Source organism: Lissotriton helveticus, chromosome 11, assembly GCF_964261635.1.
Source record: "Lissotriton helveticus chromosome 11, aLisHel1.1, whole genome shotgun sequence".
Lineage (NCBI taxonomy): Eukaryota > Metazoa > Chordata > Amphibia > Caudata > Salamandridae > Lissotriton > Lissotriton helveticus.
This window is the reverse complement of record NC_136072.1, coordinates 207,194,458-207,217,912: the sequence shown is the minus strand read 5'-3', so window position 1 is coordinate 207,217,912 and position 23,455 is coordinate 207,194,458. Positions and strand designations below refer to the sequence as shown.

The window sequence follows — 23,455 nt, the reverse complement described above, 5'->3', positions numbered from 1 at the left end:
TATTCTGCTATGAAATGGTCTCGACCCTTTCTTCTGTATTTAAGAGCCATTTTTCATGAAATGTCATTCAGTGATTCATTCAGTAGCATTGACAATGTCAAACTATATGCTTTGAATATAACCGTTGCCTTTACAAATGCGTACAGTACAAATGCTCATTTTTTGTGTGCAACCATTTCAAGTACATTTTATGTGTTTTTGGTGGGATTGTAAACACAGGCCTTAGATATGTTTTAAATGCTTATAATTTAGTAATGTTGAACATATTAAAGTGGAGTGGGTGTTGTATAGCATTTTAGGACCTTAGTGTAATGTTCCCGATTTATGCCCATATATAGGTATAAATCACCTTGTCCTTATATAGGCATAGAAATCATAACCATATTTAGACTTAGCCCATGCAGTCCAAATACGGCATGGCTACTTCCACTAGCTCTGAAAATCCACACCGATTTCTTGGAAAAACTCGCCTTCAGCAGTCAGGGACTTCCCTTTGCTTGAATATTGATTTGTCCAAGAACTCATGGAGTTTTCAAAGAACTCCGAGTCTTTGATGATGTTATTATGTCGAATCTTACGTCAAACTCGGTATCCTTCAAGGTGTAAATATGCCCACACAGTGGTTTGGAGCAGTTCACCAACTATCTACCTATCCGACACAGCTCGCCGCAGAAAGTGCCCACGGAAGCCAACCCTCCAGCAGACGCACTGAGAGAGACGCTGTCTTTTCTCTTGCCGAGAAATCCAGCTCCAGTGTTTCCAAGCTCCCCTTGCGGGGTGTTGGGAAATTGAGTCCTGAAACGGAGAGATACCAGACCTCCTTCATTTTAAACCAAGGTACGGAGCTGATTAGACCCTAAGAGATCTTGGATAGATTCTTGGCAAAGAATACTAAACCTATGCTACACCTCACTTCTTCCCTTGTACTAGACCTAGGTTAGGTACATTGGGGTAGGCGTATTTTAGAAGCACCAGTTGAGTACTTTTTTAGTATTTATTATTTATGTATGTATTCTGTGGCTTAGAAACCATATCATGCTTTTACAGTATTATTTCATGATACTCTTCTTGCTGTACGCATTATACTTTACAGCCAGTATTACGATTGTAGCAGTTCATTTCTTCTGCATGAGAAAGAAGACTGTTCAATAAATACCTTTTATTGAAAACGCCGTCTCTCCATTTCTCTGCACCTCTAGTGAAACGAAGCAGCACGATTGACTGAGTGAAATATCTATCTATTGTTTCACGACTCTAGAGATACGTTTATCTTGGGGAAACAAAGTGTCATGTTTATGCGGTTGTCAGAAACAAATCCCTTCTTGTGAATTCGAGAAAGTTTCTAGTGACCTCTGAGCCAGCTGGCACTCACAATTAAGTCTAATATATTCGATAGAGACCTAGTCGACCTAAGTCCTCCGTCAATTCTATAGTATGTATTATTCCAATGAGCAGAGCCTATTGGGAATATAGGAACTACACTACATTGTGCCCAACGTTTGGTAAGGCACTAATTTAACGTTCGATACTAGAGTAACTTAGTCATGCTTTTCACAGAGACCCCTTTTTTCCCGTAAAATACTCCAATAGACGTCTGGAGTGGGTGAAAGGATAAAATATCCGCCATAACTGAGTAGGACGAAACATCCTATGTATTAGTTTTGGTTTGTTCAACGTTGAAGGATACAGTGTTCCAAAAATATTGTGCACCTTATCTTTGTTTCCTTGAAAGTTGCTTTGCAAACTTTCGGTCAACAAAATGAGTGACAACGAAAGGGCTAGAGCTGCAGTAAATGCAGGCCAACCGATTTTAGATACTACAGGCTATACTGAAGCCGACCCGGATGCCATAATTATCCCGGTAAATATAAAGAAAGCCATCACTATAAAGCTTATAACAAATGGTGTATCATCAAGAGGTGGTAAGGTAATATTTGTTATAGAGGCACATGAATATCAGTATTCTATTCATGGATTCTGTTTCCCACAGCAAATCCAGAAACACATGAGTTACACTACTACAAAGTAGAGGACCACCAGTGGAATACATTCCTTTCGAGGATATTGAAATTCCATTAACATACCAAGAGCATCAGCTCTGGTTTAAAGGCGCCCTACAACATCAAAATCACATTACCAGGCTCGGACCCACTAGGTAGACCAGGAGCAACTTGGCCAGTACTAGCCAGCTATACACCACATCCTGACAGTGAAGAAATGACAGGTCCAGAACTATTAGTTCCGCTAAAACAGTTAATGTAAATATATAGATAATTGGTTCAATATGTCATGCAGACTTTAACAGTCGAACCTGCTATAAGGATTCCACAGCACATCCCACACCAGGGGAACACAAACAAAATTACACCACAGACTATACAATCAGTCATTGGTAAAATACCCACAGAAAGGGAACAAATTCCATTCTGGTTAGCTCAAAGAATTACTCAAATTGAGGCAGTATTTCCCGATAGTACACCTCATGAGAAACACAGGATTCTAACAATCTGTTTACCAATGGGGATCGCACCATACCTGGAGGACTGGGACACTTGGGGTACAGTCTTTGCTGCAATCTACTCAAAAACACATGGCGTTCCGTCTATGGCAGTGATACCAGACGTCCTGAAACAGATTCAAAATGAATACGGACCAGAACCTCCCTTAAATCTTGATATGAAATTACTAAAAGATTTCAAACAGGTCTCGCCTATATTATTAGCTAAAATTAAAGGTGAAGCAGCATCCGTGGCAATCTGCCAAAAACTAAAAGAACTTGATATTACTGAGCAACCATATGAACTTGTAAGAATCATTTAAAAAATCCTATGAAGAGTTAGGCAGAGACAGTTTGGGTGGTAAACCAGTAAAACCTGAACTGACTGAAAATCCTGAAAAAGTCTTTATTAAAAATAATCTCACTACTCCTAAAAAGAAGTGGGAAAACACTAAACAGACACTTCCTAAAGAGGAGCGTTCTCAGTCATGGGGTAGGTCTTCTCAAAAGGAGCCCTCTGAAAAGAGGTATAACCTCAGGAATAGGGATAATTTGAGAAAACCTGATAGATATCAAGATACTGATACACGTTCCTCTCGTACTTTTCAGACTTCCTCACAGAAATCGGAAAGAAAGAAGAGAAACGTCAGAACACAAGGAAGAACGCGTGAAGTCCAAAGACGATCAACACGTTCAGAAAAATAAAACTCAATTCACCAAAAAGAAGGTAGCAGGTCTAAAAATCAGACATGCCGAGGATCTTGAGGACACAACTCAAGAACGGGGAGTGGGCTCAGACAATGCTAGACAGCGCAGCAGAAGTCACCATAGCTCGCAAAATCCTGAAGGATCATCTGGAGACAGTGGACTTGAATGAATACATTCAAGTTGAAACTGCTGACACTAGGGTTAGTGTACCCCATAAGTTATATGAAATAACGCTCCGAATGGAGGGGGACATAACTAGGAAAATAAAAGCACTCTTTTGGGAGAAGCTATCTAAGGGTTATGACATTTTTCTAGCTGAAAAAGACTGGCCACCTGAATTTGTCAGGGAGTGCCCACATGGCGAAGAGATCATTATGCCAGCCTTCTCAAATCATGTTCTAATACATAAAAAATACACATATGCCAGAAAATGGGCTGTCGCCCAGGCTCCAGCATTATATAAAAATCATGTAAGGTGATTTTAACCCATTCCCTCTTCATGTCTGATAGTGATTGCAAATCTTCCGATTGGCTTCCAGTTGCGCCATCACTGTCGAGGCCCACTACTGCTTAGTCCTTACCATAACTCAAAACCTGGCCTTCCATTGCCTGGTTGGGAGGGTCTAGTTTGGGTGAATAAAATACACCCTGACTTGGAGGGTGACCACTCAAATATAGTGGTGTGTAATCCAAATTTGAGGGGGATAGACCAAATCTTACCTACCGAAAATAAGTCCCACGGGGTTTAGCTGTGCAAAGAACTGTATACAAAAAGGAGGGACTTTCGGGCTTTTTCCACTCACAAGGGAGAGGGAGGTACAGCATAAACGGGGGCCCCATCACAGTATCCAAGAAGTAGAGTTATGCTGGTCCTCTAATGGCAAAATCACAGACGGGCTCCCTAAAAAGGGGCACTTTACTGGTGATCTTTTATCCAAAAGCCATGTGGTGAAGTGCAGGTGTGGGGCCAGAATTGTGTAGATGGACAGTGGTGAGTTAAAATAGGATTGGGAGTATCTAGCAAAAATTGGTGTTTATTCCCTGTGTGTTAGCTTCTTTATTTTCAGAATGCAGAGATCTGTTGTCTGAAGGCCAGTATTAAGGGCTAAATAAAACAACTGGACCCTGCTGTAGCGCCTGGAAGCACCTAGATATGGGTGTGTAGGTGTGACAAGAATCACCTAACCCTCTGAAACTTTGTCTCTTTTAAATACCCAAGAAATTATTGGCATGCATTCCTGTACCATGTAGAAGCGATACAAAGCTTACCTTCGAGGGCCCCTTGGAATGACTGAAGGCTCGAGTGACATAAGTGTACATTGAATGTGTGAATGAGTGTGCCGTACGGCAGAAAAGAACCGACTATAGTATCAAGCCTCTTGGGGGGACTTTCGATTTGCTTTTATCACAGTTTATCCCTTAAGCTTTATCGCCTGCTTCTGAGGGCGTTAACAAACAAGAATAACACCCTGCAAAGGATGTTAACTGCTGTTAAGTGAAAGAGCCAAAGATCTTTATTCTTCCCCAGAATCAGGACCTTAGTTTTCTCTCCATTGAGTTTGAGAAAACTGGCCTGTATCCAGTATGCAATTTTACTCAACCCCATCTGGAGAGCAGATGTCTCAGACACCCTCTCCATAGAGAGAGAGAAGACTATCTGGGTGTCGCCAGCATAGGAGAACAGGGACAGCCCGCCTCCTCTGCAATGTCAGACAGAGGTCTGACACTCGCGTTAAATAACAAAGGGCTAAGAATGGAGCCATAGGGTTCCCCGCAGGGAGAGGAATGAGTAACAGAACTGGCCGTTGGGGGGAGAAGACCTGGAACGTTCAGTCGGTGAGAAAAGAGATAAGCCAGTTGAGTGCCGGCCTGGTAACACCCAAAAATCATAAGGCTTTCACTAACACAGTGTCAGACACCGTGTCGAAAGCTGCTCTCAAATCAAGTAATGTGAGGGCCATCGTGTCTCCAGAATCTAAACAGCGTTGCAGCCTTTACGTAACTCCAAGAAGGGTAGTTTCAGTTGAAAAGCTGGCTCTAAAGCCCGACTGAGATGAGTGTAAAAAATGTTGACTCCACAAACTGAGATAGCTGTGAAATAATGTGTCTTTCTGGGATTTTCAAGAAGGCCAGGAGCAATGGAATAAAAAACAAAGACACACAATTGATGGACGGAATGCAGAACAAATCAAAACATCCACCCCCAGTCAAGAGATCTGGGTTAAATCCATCATTCTTTTGCTCACCATGCCACCCCAGTTTAGACCTGGCCATATGCAAATCAGTCTTGACCCTGTGCCACATGGGAACAGTCCAGTCTGAACTGCCAAGCCAGGTCCTCCCTGGACCGGAAACAAGCATCCTAGGACCGGTTTCGGACTTTCAACCCCCATCAGCCAGGATAGCTTGATTCCAGTGGCACATTGAGCCTGGGACCCACGTCTAGGCATACTACTGGCGCACTTAGGGCGAGAAAGCAAAAGACATGCAATTGATAGACGGGATGCAGAACAAATCAAAACATTCACCCCAAGTCAAGAGATCTGGGTTAAATCCATCATTCTTTTGCTAACCATGCCACCCCAGTTTAGACCTGGCCATATGCAAATCAGTCTTGACCCTGTGCCTCATGGGAGGCCAAGCCAGGTCCTCCCTGGACCAGAAACAAGCATCCTAGGACTGGTTTTGGGCTTTCAACCCCAATCAACCAGGATAGCTTGATTCCAGTGGCATAGTGAGCCCGGGACCCGCTTCTGGGCATACCCAGCGCACTTAGGGCGAGAAAGCAAAAGACACACAATTGATGGACGGAATTCAGAACGGGACTGTTCCAATTGGGTGCAGGGTCAAGACTGATTTGCATATGGCTGGATCTAAACTGGAATGGGATGGTGAGCAAAAACAACGATGGATTTAGGCACAGATCGCTGTACTGGGGTGAATGTAAGACATTGTTATGCATTCTGTCTATCAATTGTTCTTTTTGCATTTGTCACCCCAAGTGGGACGGGTTTGCCCAAACATGGGTCCCTTGCTCTCCATGCCACTGGAGTCAAGCTATCCTGGCTGATGGATGCTTGTTTCCAGTACAGGGAGAACCGGCCTGGCAGTTTGGGCTGGACTGTTCCCATTGGTTGCAGGGTCAAGACGAATTTACATATGGCTGGGTCCAAACTGGAATGGCATGGTGAGCAAAAAAACAATGGATTTAGGCCCACATCGCTGTACTGGGGTGAATGTATGACATTGTTGTGCATCCTGTCCATCAATTGTTCTTTTTGCATTTGTCACCCCGAGTGTGACGGGTATACCGGGACGTGGGTCCAGTGCTCTCCATGCCACTGGAGTCAAGCTATCCTGGCTGATGAGGGCTGAAAGCCCGACACCGGTCCTAGGATGCTTGTTTCCATTCCAGGGAAGACCTGGCCTGGCAGTTCGGGCTGGAGTTTTCCCATTGGAAGCAGGGTCAAGACTGATTTCCATATGGCTGGGTCCAAACTGGAATGGGATAGTGAGGAAAAAAACGATGGATTTAGGCCCAGATCGCTATACTGGGGTGAATATATGACATTGTTCTGCATTCTGTCCATCCATTGTTCTATTTGCAGGGAGCAATGAAATAGGCTGGTAGTTAGCCTTCTTCAGAAGAGGAAGCACCATTGCGTGTTTCCACTCTAGGGGAACCATTGCCTCCTGTAAGGTGGCATTCAAGAGTACCATGATTATTGTGAGTGAAAGCGACTCAAGCTGCTGGTGCAACGAGATAGGAAGAGGGTCACAGGGTGAGCCAGATTTAATACTGGCTATGAGTCGTATAAGGGAGTTCATATCTAATGGAGCCCACATTTCCAGTTTATTCATGGATTCAGCGATCCTGTTGTCTCTGTGAGAGATGGTTCTGGCTGCTTGAGGGGATGTAGGTGCTTGCTGATGGGGGGTACCTAGTTTTATGCCCTTCAGTATATTTTCTCCACTTTATGGAGGAAGAATTTCTCCATGTCTTCACATTGTAAACCATTCAGGGAAGGGGGAGTAGATTGAGTTTCAGATCCAGAAAATTCTTTGACCATTTTAAATAATGTCTTGGAACAATTCAGCGCACTAGAGATGGTCGAGGAGACATATTCAGCACGAGCTGACTTACAGAAAGTGTGATATTCTCTTTTTTCCCTTTTATATGCAAGTTTGTTGTCAGGCGCATAGTTCCTCCTTCAGCGTCCTTCCAAAGCTATGCATTTGGTTTTCTCTGGGTTTTTTTTTAAATTTTTGGAAAACCTTTATTTGTAACGTGCAAAAAATACAAGCATGGGCCTACAACCACAGGGGCCGGCCGCTATTCTAGCCAAAACACATCGCAGCACAATATGATACAGCTCATCAGCCGGCAACTCGAAGGTCCAGCAGCGAATCAGGATGTGACTTGTATTTGAGCGTATAGTTCGAGTAACAGGATTCGAAAAGGTTTAGTTTTATAATATAATGGTAAAGTGAAGGATCAGGTGCCATACAATCAAGCAGGGTTATGCGGAGGGCAGGCCGAGTAGCAGGATATGCGCGTTGAGAACCACTATAATCGAGTACTGGCGCTGGTGCTAAGCATATGAGTCAGGATAAGCAAGTTTTCCATTATCGTTAAGCGCCAGTAATCGGCGCCCGCCCCCGAAATAAACTGTAGAGAGCATACGCACACTTTACAAAAGAACAATATGAATCAGGAGAAATAGTCTACCATACTGATCCTAAAAGAAAGTGAAGAGGGGGCGTGGCCAAGATGGCGTCGGAGTAGGACGCTTTCTCCTACCTCTCCGGCGCCGATCCCGCAAAGCTACTAATAGCACGGCGCCCAGTGTCCAGCTTGGCCCCTAGTCGGTGGCGGGGGTCGCCGATACACCGCGGAAGAGCACGGTGCCGTCGGTGAGGAGAGGGGGCACCCGGAGTGGCTGCAGGACCGGCGGAGATCTGCGGCCTGTGGATCCCGGCCTGGATTAGCGGAGGCCGACCCCGGCGTGTCGCGGAGCCTACCGCGGAGGAGGAGAATCTTTCTGCGCCCCGCCCCGCCCTGTGTGATCTTGCGGCGGCCTCCAGAGCTGCGGTGTGTTGCCGGAGGCAGTAAAGGGCGGCCGCGATCTCCGGTGAGCCCAGGGGGTGCCGACGAGTGGAGACCCGTGAAGCGGAGAGGCCCGGAGTCCTCAGTGAGGGGCGGCGCCACTGTGCCCAGCCGGGAGGTCGGAGGAGCGCCTGCTGAGCGGCGCGGACTGAGCACTGCGAGGGTTCTGGGAGGCCGAGCCCTGGGGAGTGACCCCCCACCCTGGACGTGAGAAGAGCAGAGTGGAGCCCGGCCTGCTGACGGGGGCCGACAGGGGGACGTGTTGGCCTGATGCAATGGCGATCTAGTGACTGTGACTAAAGTGGTGCATGCCCCGGGCCTCCTCTGTGGACTGACGCGGTACCGCTGGTGCGGTGGGGGTGTAGCCACGTGGCGACTGACGACTGCACATCTACTGCCTTCACTGCTCGGAGCGGCTGGTCTCGCCCTGCATAGTGGGGCCTGGGAGAGGTACCGATTGACCCTGGGAACTGCACGTCGTGAGTGGGCCAGGTGGAGGCTGGCTGCGGGGGGTCAGCACCAAGCCACTGGGGTGCACTGATTGGCGACGGACGACGCCGGGCCACTTGCCTTGCCTTCGCGGTGGCAGAGGGTGGCGCTGCACATTCCTGATCTGCGGGGCCCGTGGGCTCTTCCCTTGCTGATCGCGAGGCGCCGACTGGAGGGAGGCTGCTTCGGCGCCATTTTGAAGGGGTGGCTGCTACCTGCATCGCGCCAGAGCGAGAGCGGACGGGCTGAACGGGCCACGTGCTGCCCCAGAGATCCCATAGTGGTGCCAGCCTCTGATTCCCGGGGTGAGGGGCTTTGCTTTGGCCCCACGCCTACCTAGGAGACCTGAAGATGTCCGCTGCGCTGCGCAAGGGGAAGCTGGGGAAGGATGGGAAGGATGGCACCTCTAAATCTTCACAACAGCCGGCCTCTCCTGGAGCGAGTGGGTCGTCTCGGCATTCTGACGACGAGGCGCCTGCCACCAAGGCATTTATGACTGAGTTGTTCGCCGCCATCAAGGAGGAGATCTCGGACCTCCGAGTCCAATTGGCGTCGGACCTCCGTGAGGTGCGGAGAGATGTGGACGGGATTGGCGAACGAGTGGCGACGCTGGAAGATCATGATCTGACTGTCTCAAACGATGTGCACCAACTTCAGCAAGATATCATCCGCCTCACTGAGCAGAATCTGGATCTGCAGGCCCACACGGAGGATTTGGAAAACCGGTCCAGGAGGAACAATATCCGGATTCGTGCGGTCCCTTGGGGCGGTGAAGCTGAGGATCTACGCGGCTACGTGCAGGCCCTGTTCCTACAAATTTTGGCCGAAGACGATGTGCTGGAAATTAAAATGGACAGGGTCCATAGAGTGGGGTTACCCAGGAGAGGAGGGGGGCCGCCTCCGGACTTCCTAGTGTGTGTGCACGACTTCCAGGTGAAGGAACGCATCCTGCGGAAAGCGAGAGCCATCTCCTCCTTGCAATTCAGGGGCCACAGCCCACAGCTTTACCAAGATCTTGCGGCATCGACGTTGCAGAAACGGAGGGACTTCCGCCCAGTGACTACCTATCTTCGGGACCACAACATCTCGTACCCGTGGGGGCACCCCTTCCGCATCATATTCCGATGGCAGAATCGACTGGTACAAATCCGCTCTCTCCAGGCAGCTAAGGAATTGTTGGATCTGGATGACGTCCCTTCCACGCAAGCGGCCAACGACTCTTCCTCGCGGAGGCGGCGTCGGTCGTCCTCCTGGCACAGAGTAGGAGCATCGCCGAATCGGCGGCGGCCAGACAGTGCTACTAGCTTATTGGAGCGTGGAGATGCGGTGGCTTCGGTGGCCTCCGCCACGCTGACTGCTTCTCAACAAAGCTCGGGGGCAGCGTGACCATGACCTGTAGCGGATCGGCGCCGGAGGGGATCTGGCCTTAAGGTCTTGGGGGTGCGTTTGTACTTTTGGAGAAGACACCCCGGACCATGGCCCTGGGGGTTCTCGAGTTGGTACCCTCTCCCTACTCCAATCCGGAGGGACTCTGTCATCTTCTGGAACTGATGGAGACATTGTTCAGGTTCAGTGCCTTTTGTTTTTTTCTATTGTTGTTCTGTTTGCTACGGGGGGGTGGGGGAGGGGGGCTCCGAAGGGTGAGGGCTGAGGGGGGGCTGTTCGGGTTGGGGAGGGGGGGGGTTGGGGTGGTGGTGGCGTCTGACAGTTGTGTATGCGTGGTGTGGTCTGCATTTCCGGTGTCTTCCACTGATGTTTATCGCGGGGGGCCTCTCCCTGGGGCATTTTCTGCCGCGTGTGTACTTAGGTCTTCCCTCATCGTCACTGACTGTTTGAGGTGGGGCATTCTGGTGTCCTTGGATGGGTGGGATGCTGTCTCCCGGGGCTGGATGCGGGCCTGGTTGCTGGTAGTGGGACGTCTTGTGGCTCATCATCTGTGTAGGTTGGATGACGGGTCGCCTGGTGTGCCTAATTGTGGGAGATCCGATCATGCTGCTCCAGTGAGGCGGAGGGGATTGGGGGAGGACTGGCGGGGAATGATTGGAGTTGGGCCTATCCTGGATGTGTGTGGTGCTGGGGTGACACTGGTCGAGGTGGGGGCGGGGTCCTTGTTGCCTGGCTTTCAGAGCAAAGAATCCCTCCATAGTTATGCCAGTTAGTGTAGGCACCTGGAATGTGAAGGGTCTCAACTCCCCGCAAAAACGTCTAAAACTCTGGAAGTACCTGTCGGATCACCATCTGGATGTAGTGGCCCTCCAGGAGACCCATCTGGCCAGGAAAGATGAACATAGGCTTAAACACCGACAGTTTCCCCTCATTTATAGAGCGTCTGCATCCACTAAACATAGAGGAGTGGCCCTAATGTTCAGAGCGTCCCTTCACTTTCAGCCTCTGGGGGTGAGTGGGGATAAGGAGGGCCGATGGCTCATGGTGAAGGGATCCTTGTATGGTCGACAATGTACTTTTGTGGTTGTGTATGCCCCTAATGCTGGTCAAAATGATTTTTTGCAGGAGCTGTTGGACAGAGTGGGGGGATTTGTGGAGGGGCGTTTGTTCATCTTGGGGGATTTTAACATGGTTTGGGACAAGGGCATGGACAGCTCAGGTGCGCGTCGGGCGGATTCGGGGGTGTTCTCGGGTGAATCAAGGAGACAAGTAGAGACTTTGGGCCTGGTGGACGGCTGGCGCTTCCTCCACCCGCAATCTATGGATTATACGTTCTTTTCATCTGTACACCAGTCTTACTCCCGTATAGATCATATCTTTGTTAGCCAGGCGCTTAGGGGGGATGCCCGCTTTTCTGATATCTTCTCCATCTCTTTATCCGATCATAGCTTGGTGGTTCTTGGCCTACAATGGCATGTTGGCGGGGACGGTTGGCGGAAGTGGTACTTCCCGGCGGCACTTACCAGGGACGAGGTGTCTTGTAAAGCGCTGCGGAAGGCTATTGGGGACTTCATGGCGCTTAATCCGCCCTCTGACACCTCGGTATATGTAACCTGGGACGCTTGCAAGGCCTCCTTGAGGGGCACCTGCCTCGCCCTTAACGCCAACCTCAACAAACTGCGGAGGGCGGAGAGGGAGGCACTGGAGGCGGAGCTGGCCCTCTTGGAACAAGCACACAAAGCCAATCCATCCAGGGTGACTCTCCGACCCTTGACGGCAGTGAGGGGGAAATTGAGGGCCCACTATAATAACAGGGCTGAGTTCACTCTCCTCCGCCTACACCGCGTCTCCTACTCCCAGGGGAACAAGGTTGGGAGGCACTTGGCACGGCAACTCCACGATAAACGCGAGAGGGACTACATTGGGGGTATCCGGGACCACGCGGGCTCTATACAACATGGAGATGCTGCCAAGGCGGATCTGTTTGTCCGCTTTTACGCTGATCTTTATACCAGTGATGCCCTTGACCCGGAAGCTCAATCTACGTTCCTGAATGGCCTCCCGATACCGCAGGTTTCCCCGGAATGGAACGACTTGTTGGGCTCCCCAATCACTAGGGAAGAGGTCCTGGCCGCCATTAAAGCGCTGAAGCTGCACAAGTCCCCGGGCCCAGACGGTTACACTGCCCTGTTTTATAAGACGTTTGCGTCGGAACTTTGTGATTACCTGGTCTCCCTCTTTAATGCCATGGCGTCGGAGGGCAAAACGTCTGACTCTATGGCCGAAGCGTTGATCACGGTTCTTCCCAAACCGGGAAAGGATCTTGCGGATTGCGCCTCTTACCGGCCGATAGCGCTCCTCAATCTGGACGCTAAACTGTATTCTTCTATACTCGCTGGGAGGTTGCAGGACTTGATGCCGGCTTTGGTACAGCCGGACCAGTCCGGCTTTATCAAAGGACGGCAAACCCATGACAACTTGAGACGTGTGGTCCACCTGATTGAAAAGGCTACTAGGTTTCGTATCCCTGCAGTTTTAATAGGCCTTGATGCGGAGAAAGCCTTTGACCGCGTTGACTGGGGCTTCTTACATCGTACCCTGGCGGCATTTGGGTTTTCATCCCGCTTTCTGCAAATGCTTGAGGCTAATTATAGCAACCCTATGTCGAGAGTGTTGGTTAATGGCCACCGATCTGGGCGATTCCATCACTCGCGCGGAACACGTCAGGGATGCCCTCTCTCCCCACTCCTCTTCGCTCTCAGTATTGAACCCTTGGCGCTTGCGATCAGGGAACACGAACGTATCCTGGGCATCCCCTTCGCCGGGGAACAGCACAAGATATCACTATTTGCGGACGACGTGCTGCTCTCACTTCAGGACCCAGAAGTGTCGCTACCCTATGTTCATACGGTGCTCTCTGACTTTGAAAAGGTGGCCGGTTTCAAAGTCAACCTTTCCAAATCGTATATTCTGAACTTGACTCTCCCGCCTGAAGGGGTGCGTCGATTACAGGCACTTACCCCCTTACCATGGTCGTCCTCCTCGCTGTTGTATCTAGGAGTGCACCTGACGCCCACTTTGGGCGCCTTATTCTCAGCTAACTTTTTGCCCATGTTGACTGTGATCCGCACTGAACTTGAGAGGTGGAAACCGAAATTCATTTCCTGGCTGGGTAGGATTCAGGCCCTCAAGATGGTCCTCCTCCCGAAGCTTCTGTACCTCTTCCAGGCGCTCCCCATTCCAGTGGAATTGGACTATTTTCGTCGGCTAAAGACTCTGATGTTGAAATTTGTATGGCAGGGAGGTAGGGCACGACTCTCGTACGCGGTGCTTCGCCGTCCACGTGCGGAAGGGGGTGTGGGGTTCCCGGATATGAACTTGTACTACAAAGCGGCGCAGTTGAGAGTCCTAGTTGAGTGGTCACAACAGCTTTCGGAGAAGCATTGGCTCCATATGGATCGCTGTGTGGCCGGCAGATCCATTTGGGATCTGGCCTGGAAACCAAAGGCCGACCGTCCCAGGAATGCGTACATCAGCACTCCTACCAGCACGGTGTTGAAGGTATGGGATACCCTTAGAGGGGACGATAGATGGACCACCTTCCCTTCCCCCTTTACCCCTATTCATTTTAACCCGGCTTTCCCCCCGGCGTTGTCCGGCGGACCCTTTGAGGTTTGGAGGGAGGGCGGTTGCCGAGCTCTTACCCACCTGTTTCATGGGACGGCGCCTCTTACATTTCATAACTGTATGCGAGATTATGGGGTGCCACCCACTGAACGCTTCCGTCACCTCCAGCTCTTACACTGGGCAACGTCGACGGCGGTCGGGGACGCCGCAACTAGACCACTGACGAAATTTGAAACTTTCCTTCTCCGCACATCTACGATGAAGGGGGCAATTTCCTTCTTATATGGAATGTTACTCGAAACGGCGGTTTCCCCCCGTCCTCGTTATATGGCCCACTGGGAGGCTACCTTAGGTAGGGACATTTCTGATGAAGAATGGAAGACCCTCTGGCGGGATGTGACGACACATAACCACTCCACGGATCTCCGAGAAGCTCACTTCAAATTAATGTTTGACTGGTACTTATACCCCTCTAAGCTGCATCGGATCTTTCCGGCTACCTCAGATAGATGTTGGCGGGGCTGTGGTATGTTGGGGGACTTTCGCCACATATGGTGGGACTGTCCCGTCATTCGTCCCTTTTGGTCCGAGATCCTGTCCCATATTAAAGATATACTGGGCTATCCGATCCCGGATTCAATGGATTATGTCCTGCTGGGGCTTAGAGATCCCCAATTGGAGCATCAGACTAGGGCTGATAAGCGCATGGTGTGGCTGTGTCTGGGAGCGGCCAAACTGACATTGGCAGCCGCCTGGAAACAACCATCTGCACCGGCCTTTTCGTTGTGGCACGCGCGATTGTGGCGACTCTTAAGTATGGAGAGACTGTCTGATATTTTCCTAGGGAACTTCAAGAACTTTATGTTTACCTGGGGACCCTTGGTGAGATTCTTGTCCCGAGGTCTGCCTTCTGCAGTTTGTCCCCCAGCACTTCGTGCGTTACACCTATTTCAAGTTTAACCATTCCCGTGTGAGAGTTGCGCTGTGTGAATGATGGCCGCCACCACCAGGGTGGGGGGGGGGGAGTGTGGGTATTTGGGGGGCTGGGGGGGGTTGTTGTTTTTTCTTGTTGCGGCATACCTTCAATATAGAGGAGACCTGAGTGGCACTCCTACCTGAGATAGGCTTTGGATTGGAGATGCCTTCTCGTGCTTACAGGACAATCACTACGGACTTGCCGCACTCACTGCATCGGAGCCAGCTATCGGAGATGCCTATGGATGGGGGCGGCAATGTATAGTATCTGTCTGGAGGCTCTATGGCAAGATTGTTGGCACCCCCTGTGTGGGGAAATGTGGCGGTATGTCGCCTGTTCTATGGTTCTTCTCCTTCTTTTGTTCCTTCTTGTCTTCTTGCTTTCTCTTTCACTCTTGTACAAATAACAAAATAAATAAAACTTTTATAAAAAAAAAAGAAAGTGAAGAAAGAGAAGAAGAAAAAGGCCATAGAAATTAATAAAGGCAAAAAAAAAAAAAACTTCAACCCCCCACCCTGCACCCCTGCAGATGGCTACAGCCTAACCCCACTAGCAGCGTGCCTGTCGTCCCAACTAAACTAAAACCCTAAGAGAAGGAAGGAATGGAGGAGGAAAGTATCCTATACACCCCCGGTCTCCTTACCCCCCCCCCCCGCCTGAAACGAACAACCCCTGCCTCGTAGCCAACGATTAATCAGAAATATTATAGACAGTGCAACACAGGGAAAACGTCATACACCGCCCAACCTCCCGCAAACATTAGAGTAGCAAGTCCCTCGTCCTCTAAAGCCCAAGATCAGACCCGGATCTACAATCTCATCCTTGACCCCTCCGAATGTTCAAGCGGACTCTGTCCAGTAATACCATCACAGCCCCAGAAGAATCAAAAGTCATAGGCAGTTCGTTAAAAGTTAGTATGAGTCCAATGAAACTCGCCGAGACTCAGCAGGCATCCGCCGCAATGATGCTCTCCTTCACCCACCTGATGTCCGAATATCCAGATCTCCTCAACTGGGAGAGAACCGCAAGGGTGGGAAGGGAGATCAGCGTCCATCGAGTCTTGTCGGTTGTAGTCTCAGGGAGGGACAAATTAGTGAGCCCCACTATAGGCGGCTGTGATGATAATGATGGCGATCTCTCCGGAACAACAAGTCCGCTAGCAGTCTCAAACCTGGTCAATGGTGTCAAAGCATTGTCGTAGCCGGGGTCTCGACCTTCCGTTTCTACGGGCAACGTGGGAGAAACTGCTTGTTGAGATTCCTCGGATTGAACAGGGTCCGTACACAATCGTTCAGTTGCGATGTTGCCAGCGATCGTAGTGTGGAAAATGGTCTCCAGATGCAATTGGAGCGCCCCGATGGCGGCCATTACGGTCATCAAGGACGGCTCATTGTTTCCCCGCATCGCCTCCACTCGCACGATTCCCAACAGCGATGGGTACCCCGGAGAGCCCGGTTTCTCCGGGGATATGGATAGGAGCGGGGCGGGTGGGAACTGAGGATGTTTCATTGAACCGCAGTAGGGCATCTCGAGCGAGGCCCCCAACCCAGCGGGGTAGGCGCCGCCAGGACGGGGACCCCCACTCACAGCCACTGGTCCAGATCTATATCCCTCCTCAGTATAGACCAGACCGAATGCACTCCACCAAAATCGGGCCAGGATACTCTCAACTGCAAATGACCGGACTCTGTCTGAGTCCCACGGCCGATGTTGTTAAACTGTAACCAGGCTGGGCCAGTACTCGAGTCCCCGGCTCGCGGGCTGGGTTAGGCCGAGAACTTCCACTCGATACAACTCCGTCAATCCGGGCGATAAAGTTCTCGGGACCACACCGCCAGAATCAGCAGTCGTTCATCTATACGGGGGTCGGCGCGAATTCAGGATTTCTGGCAGGATCAGTAAGCGGCAGACGGAGGTCGGCGGAGCCGGGAGATTATGCGGCCATCTTGGTTTGCTGCGTAGCTCCTCCCCGGTTTTCTCTGTTTTTAAATTCTCAGTGAACCAAGGGGCAGGGGGCTGTGGTTGTTCACCTTCTTAATAGAGGGTGGAAGACAGGTATCAATGGAATGTAAAAGCCACTTTTGGACGACACCTGAAAGAGTGACAGACATTTGTTTTGTGATAGGAGCATTGGAAGACAGAATCTTATTGAGAGCTTCAATGTCCAGTTTTCCCCAGTTCATAGTTGGTTTCCTGATGCTAGGTGCGGCTACAGGTGAGTTCACTGAGATCTCGAAACGCAAGCCAATCGCAAAGTGATCAGACCAACATAAGGGAAGAGCTGGTGGGCTTTGAATGTTGGATAAACTGAAGAAAATAGGGTCCAGTAGGTGGCCGGCCTCATGAATGGGACCGGAGTTGCAAAGTGCAATATTCAATGCTGCCAGATAAAAGTAGCGCTATTAGTACATGCAGAGTCATCCAAGCGTAAGTTAAGGTCGCCCAAGATGGAGAAGTTGGTGGCATTTAAGAGAAAAGGAGTTATTAGGTCAGGAAAGGATGAAGCCCATGGACAGGATGGCCCTGGGGGACGATAAACTAGTATTCCTGAGAAGGTGAACTTAGGGGTCAGGGCAAGCTTAAATAAAGATGCCTCACAGCTCGTAAATGGCAGGTCTTCAAATTTGCACATGTAGGACTTTTTATAAATTATAGCAATGCCACCACCTGTCTTGGAGTCCCTGTCTTTCCTGACTATAGCATAGTTAAACAGTAAAGCTGCAGCTACATCAGGGCCAGAGCTCATGTGCAGCCATGTTTCAGTAAGAAACATTGCGTAAAATAAATAGTAACTTGTAAATCCAGTATTTGTAAAGCGCACAGCTACCTGGAACCATCCCGGCACTTGGGGCCATTGGGAAAATTAAGCGAGCTGCACGCGTCTGATCTGGGGCCATTGAGTAGGGATTAGGCAGGACGCTTGCAGTGACTAGAGCGCTTCCCGGAGGGAGAGTGTGGCCGAACAAAATGGCCACCCGGGCAGGAACAGCTCCTCAAAGTACAAGTGCAGGAAAAAAATGAGTATAACACCCTCAGTAAAGCAGAAAAATAATGCAACAGCAAGCAACAAAACTGTAAGCATCCCTAAACCTAGAAAGGTAGAAAATGGTTTTGGCAGCCACCAAACATGACTTCCCCGTCTCCCTCGAGGAATTGTGGTAACAAATCTATAGCCCTTTCGCTCAGTCACTCGTGCTTTCTCTCAGAGAAATATATAAGGAATACACAGCGGACCTTGCAGGCAAATGAAAACAGAGCATTAGTACTTCTTAATACTTTTAAAGACAAAAACTTGGCTGCTTCTGTTTTTATTGTATATACCATCTTTATGTTTTTTTTATAGACTGTGCTGTATCTTTTTGACATCCCGATCTGCAGCAGGACTTCCCCGATTGAGCAGAGTAAGTCTTTCAAGCCCCACATCCAGAGCTGTAGGGGCAAATTAGCAGACTAGTTGTTTGGAACCTGACTATTTTATTTAGCGACTTATGTGTATTCATCACAAACATTTCTCCTGCTTGGGGATTTTAATTATCGTGGAGAAGATTTTTTAGATATGGAAGTAGCAAAACTATTATCTGACTTAAAGACTTGAGGACTGCAACAAAAGATTACAGACCCTACTCACTCGGCGGGCCACAATCTTGGACTTAATCTTCACCACCTCTACTGCACTAACTTGTGAAGCCCATGCCGTTGACGTGGACTGACCACTCATTAATCTTCACCGCCTCTACTGCACTGACTTGTAAAGCCCATGCCTTGACGTGGACTGACCACTCATTACTCTTCTTTCAAATACCTAAAGCTGGGTTGCCTGAGAAACAAGACCTGAGCAAAAGAGTCTCTTGTCAATGGCAGCGCATTACACCTATCGCTGAATAATTGGATTTCTCTGTAACCTCAAAGGAACAAGACATAAAGCACACCTTGGCGGACTAGTGTACAGCTTTACAATTCTGCCTTTGATAACATTGCTCCTTTTAGAACGTATTCTAATAATAAACACAGGACTCGCGCCCTTTGGTATCCTACAGAGCTGAGCCCGGAAAAGTCACTATGTAAAAATCTGGAGTGGCATTTAACTACCAACCCTTGCAACAGAGACCAGACACCTTTATTGCGTTCTTTTTTTAGGTGCTAGATTGTTGGCTACTGTGAGGCATTTCACCAATTGTTCCTTAACGCTGAGTCCTATAACTAATGTCAATCGACTGGGAGATGCGTCTGGTTAACTGAATAAAGTCCAGAAGGTCTTGGGTCCTTTTTGTTAAAATGTAAGGATGTTTTATGGGATGCAGCCATGGATTGTGGTATGCAGGCTGCATTTTATGTACTGCCTTGGTATGCAGAGTATAAAGCTGACAATGCTAAAACTAGTCCCCATCCTGGAATAAAAGAAGACACACCTAAAAATAGCTTATCCTAAAAACCCACCATCCAAAAACAAGATGCCAAACAAAAGGATAATCTTAGGAGCTTCAGGTGATGTCCCTAGTGTCTGATTTACTGGTGTTTGTTTAGGTTTACAGGAGTCCAGAGGTTACATAGCAAACCTTATCTATGCATGCCGTGTATTTTTCATTCATTATTCTAGTATTTATGTAATCCACTCATCGCGTGCCAGAAGGGAGATGTATTTGGCTACAGTTGTTTATATAGCCCAGACTAGATCTGGCCTGTCTCTCCTGCTCCACAGCTAGTACCCGTAAAAGTGCATTAATGTCTCCTTCCCTTGGAAGCAAATCCACTTGTATTCCAGTTTAAGCATATTTATTCTCATAGAATCAGTTTCAAAATCCACTGTTCCTCAAGTAAATTCAAATTTAGTCTGCCCAATTCATTTTGGGGGTTCTCCCTTCATCAGGGGCACATGTGAGGAATCTATGTTGTATGTTGTGTGCGGAAAATAGTGAAATAAGAATTAACTTGCAATGCAATCTAATCCTACCTTGTTGTCAGTGTACTCAAGGATCCAGTTCCGTCCTTTGTCTTGTCTCTCTAACCATGTAAGCAACTCATTGGCTTTATCAACGACATCATAGAGACAATGCTGGGTAGCCAGCGCATGAGTGCACGCTATTTTCCATTAGTGCTCTTAATGTGTGCTGCTTCAGTTGATGGTGTAATGGGAGAGAAACTGATTCCCCATTTGCAAACCGAACCTCCAGGAAAGCACATTCCTTGTCCTGAGCCTCGCACTTCAATTTACGTTCCTTCGACATTCTCCCAATCAAGGCTTGTGTCTGGCCTCGAATCACTGCCTTAAATTCACCCTATAGCATGCAAGCTGATTCAACAGGCCGCCCGTTCTCCTTAAAATAGAATTCTGCTCTATCTCTCATATGACCTTTGAACGTCTTGTCTTTTAAATATCACGGATCAACCCTTGGGGGTAGGGTGAAGTCCACAACCGGCCCATCGAGTTGCACCTCCACCAGCGAATGGTCTGAGATTCCCCCTGCTATGTGCGTAGCAGCTCTAAAATCAACTTTATGGACAGTCTGGGTGAAAGGATGGTGCAGCATGCCAGACTACCATGTGCTGTAGACAGGTGCGTCCGGTTCTGATACCCTCTTCCCCTCTAGGGGCATTTAGGAGTATCATGAATATAGTATAGGTGCAGTTCTTTCACTCCAGTCACCCCAATGCGTATATGCTCTGACGTAAGCGACTTATCCTTCCACAGGATGAGTCAGTCTTGCTTGGGTCTCTTTCCTGTTTCCCGGCACTTGAATGGCACGCCCGAACACTCGAGAGAGCAGTGACCCACCAGCAGGCTTTTGTGGAGCGCTTTTGTCCTGGATGTAGGGCTGCATTCAGTAGGGCACCCACTCGGTCTTTTCTTTGCCTTTGCCTGAAGATCAGCAGTCCCAAAGTAGCTGTCACACCTGGCCTGTCGGTAAGTGCAGCCCCTCTGGAGGCCCGACCGTCAGCAATTGAGCCCACACTGTGGCCGGCTGGACTACAGGCATAAGCTCAGACAGGGTGGTCGACACTGGAGTAGTTGTAGTGCCTCATGGGCCTCTGACACAGAGTAGTCAGAAATTCAGCAGCTAAAAGCCCAACACATTCTCTCCAGGAAGCCAGTAGATTCAGACCCTGTTGTGTTAGGAATTTGGCAAATGCACCCTTGAACACGCCGTTGGCAGCACACAATCTTCCAACTGGGCCCCAACAATCATTTTGTTGTAGAGTTTTATTTTTTGCCTTGAACTGTTGTGAGAGTCTTGGCGGGGCGGGGGGGGGGGGGGGAGTCCCTCAGACAAGCTGGTCCTGCTGGATGGCTTTCCGGCCCGCCCTACAGATAACGAGGGTATGTCGGACCTTGCTTCTTCCAGGACAGCCTTGTCCTCCCTTCCCCTTCTTACCAGACAGGCTGGCTTCTAGGCAGACTTCTAGGCTCTTCAGGACAGGTACACAGCTTCTCCATTAAGTAATTCAGCCTGCAGGTGATGTCCCCTCAACTTAGATAGGCTGACACCATCCCTGGTGTCACAGCAGGCATCTGAGTACTTTGTAGAGCACTTTATTCCTTGGTAACAGAGGACTTTGAACTAGGGTATAAAAGAGGGATAGATGGTCCCACTTGTATACACAACTAGCAGGCAGGAGATGCTGTTTACTCTGTCGCACTCTCACATTGTATTTATTCTACGCGCACCAACACCCTTAACACCCAGGCATAGAAATTGAGCATTACATGGGTGTGTCAGTAGGAAGCCACTACACTGACCATGATGCAAAGATCTCATCAGGCTATTGATCCTTACAACCGGGTGCATTGCCACCACCGCTCTAACTGTTAAACCCATGACAGTCGTCTGCCTTAAATAAGGGCACACTTGGTGTGACCCTCCAGGTCACAGGACCAGTCCAAGACCTCTCATAGTACCTTGTTAGAAGTTGCACAATACTGGGGTGGCAGAAAAATCTCATGTAATTGTTTTGTGGTAGATTTATCCCAGTAACGTGCAATTACCAGTTTGACGCAATTGACTGGGGAGTTGCCACAAGGAACAGATTCTTCTGCCTGTTAAACCGCATGCCATTCATTATTTCACAATGTTTTGGGGCTTTTATTTACCACTTGATTTAAGCAGGTGGTAGATATATGCATGTGGTTGGTTGGGGGGCGATGGGTGAAGCAGGGGAGGGAAGGGTAAAGAAATGTCTAACAAAGGGAAGAATTGTGTGTTTCCCCCAGTTAGTAAAACAACAGCATAAGTCTTGGCTGCTTCTGCTGTACCCAGAGTCTTGTGGGTCTTTTCAGTCTAATTTTCCTGTCTGGACAAAAATGGTGTCCTGTTTTTCTGCACCCGGTACATCCAGGTGCTGAAAAACCTAACAAAGGATAATCAGGTGGAATAAAATGAACACATGAAAGTACGCCTTAATTTCATTGCCCTCGATTCATATTCTGGACCATATTTGAGGGATATGTCTAGGCATAGTCCTCGCAATACACAATAGATTTGTGTGCGGCAGAGGCCAAACTCAAAAGTCAGGATACTAGATACAAGTAGGTGGTAACTCATGGCAGGGGAAAAATGCCTGTTGTCCATGGAGGGGAAATTCCCGTCCCATATATCTAGATTAAAAATTAATTCATAGTATCCTTTTTTAAATATCTGTTTGGTGCCAGTGCATATGACTTTAATTTCTGCCTTTGGGATTCAATGTTACAAGTCCATAGGGTGCATATTTCCTTTGTGAGCTTAATAAAATGTTGAAAATTCTATAAATCCTCACTCCTCCATCCAAGTTCTCTCAGGCTACCATTCTACACTCTGCTCTGTCTGAAAAACAGCTCAACATTTTCAAAATTCTGCAACTCTGCATTGATTTGGCTTGTAAATTATATTTTGGGAAATTTTCTTGTATTAACTATTTAATTTTAATACTATAGGTGATTGAAATTACTGACGAAGAAAGCGAGATTTAGCACCAGGCAACTGAAGTCAGTGCCATAAGAAAGATTATTTTGAAAAACTGAAGGACATCCAGCCTTCTACGTTTAAATAATTTCCAAAATCTAGGTGTGGCGAGGAAGTGGGAGCTGAGGAAAGTACTATACTGTAAGTGAAGTCTCTAATTTAGTATTTCATTAACCCAGAGCAAAGCCATATATCTGTGCACAGAATAACCTTCATCTAAAACATCATGTAATTCCAGAGAGGAAGCACACACTGCATAAAAGAAAGTTATAACAAAAGTTTTCTTCTGCAGACCATCAAAGAAAAGACGCTGAAAGAAGACTCCGAAGCTGACACGTTAACACCCGAAAGATTGGAAAATCACCTTTGTTCAACAACCGTTTTTAACCAGTTACGCAAGTTTGAGACTATCTGCCTCTGGATAGAAAACCACGACCCATTCTGCTCACTCTTGCGAAAACCTTAAAAATTCACCACTTTATTGTGTTCATAACCATCTCAGATAGTTTCCTTTTTATTGTGTACTGTTCTGTAATTCTATGTAAATCGCCTCAACATTATCTGCTGTGCGTGAGTGATATGTAAAACTGTTAAAGATAAAAATGGATTAAATGAGCACAGTGGCGCTATAGGTAATGTAAATACATCCTCGTCTTCAGAACTACAAATCTTAACCTTACGCCAAACAAAGAAAGGGTAAAAGGAACTGATGTTCTGCGACTGGTGAT

At 48.4% G+C, this 23,455-nt stretch overlaps 1 long non-coding RNA gene across 1 annotated transcript in view; it reads left to right on the top strand.

The window, feature by feature from the left end:
• LOC144792372 (uncharacterized) overlaps positions 1–23,144 on the top strand; it is a 311,371-nt gene extending 288,227 nt beyond the window's left edge. Inside the window, exons 6-7 of the long non-coding RNA XR_013602549.1 lie at positions 22,700–22,868; positions 23,020–23,144. This is a non-coding gene — a long non-coding RNA (uncharacterized LOC144792372). The remainder of the gene's footprint in view (positions 1–22,699; positions 22,869–23,019) is intronic.
• Positions 23,145–23,455: the final 311 nt, after the last annotated feature.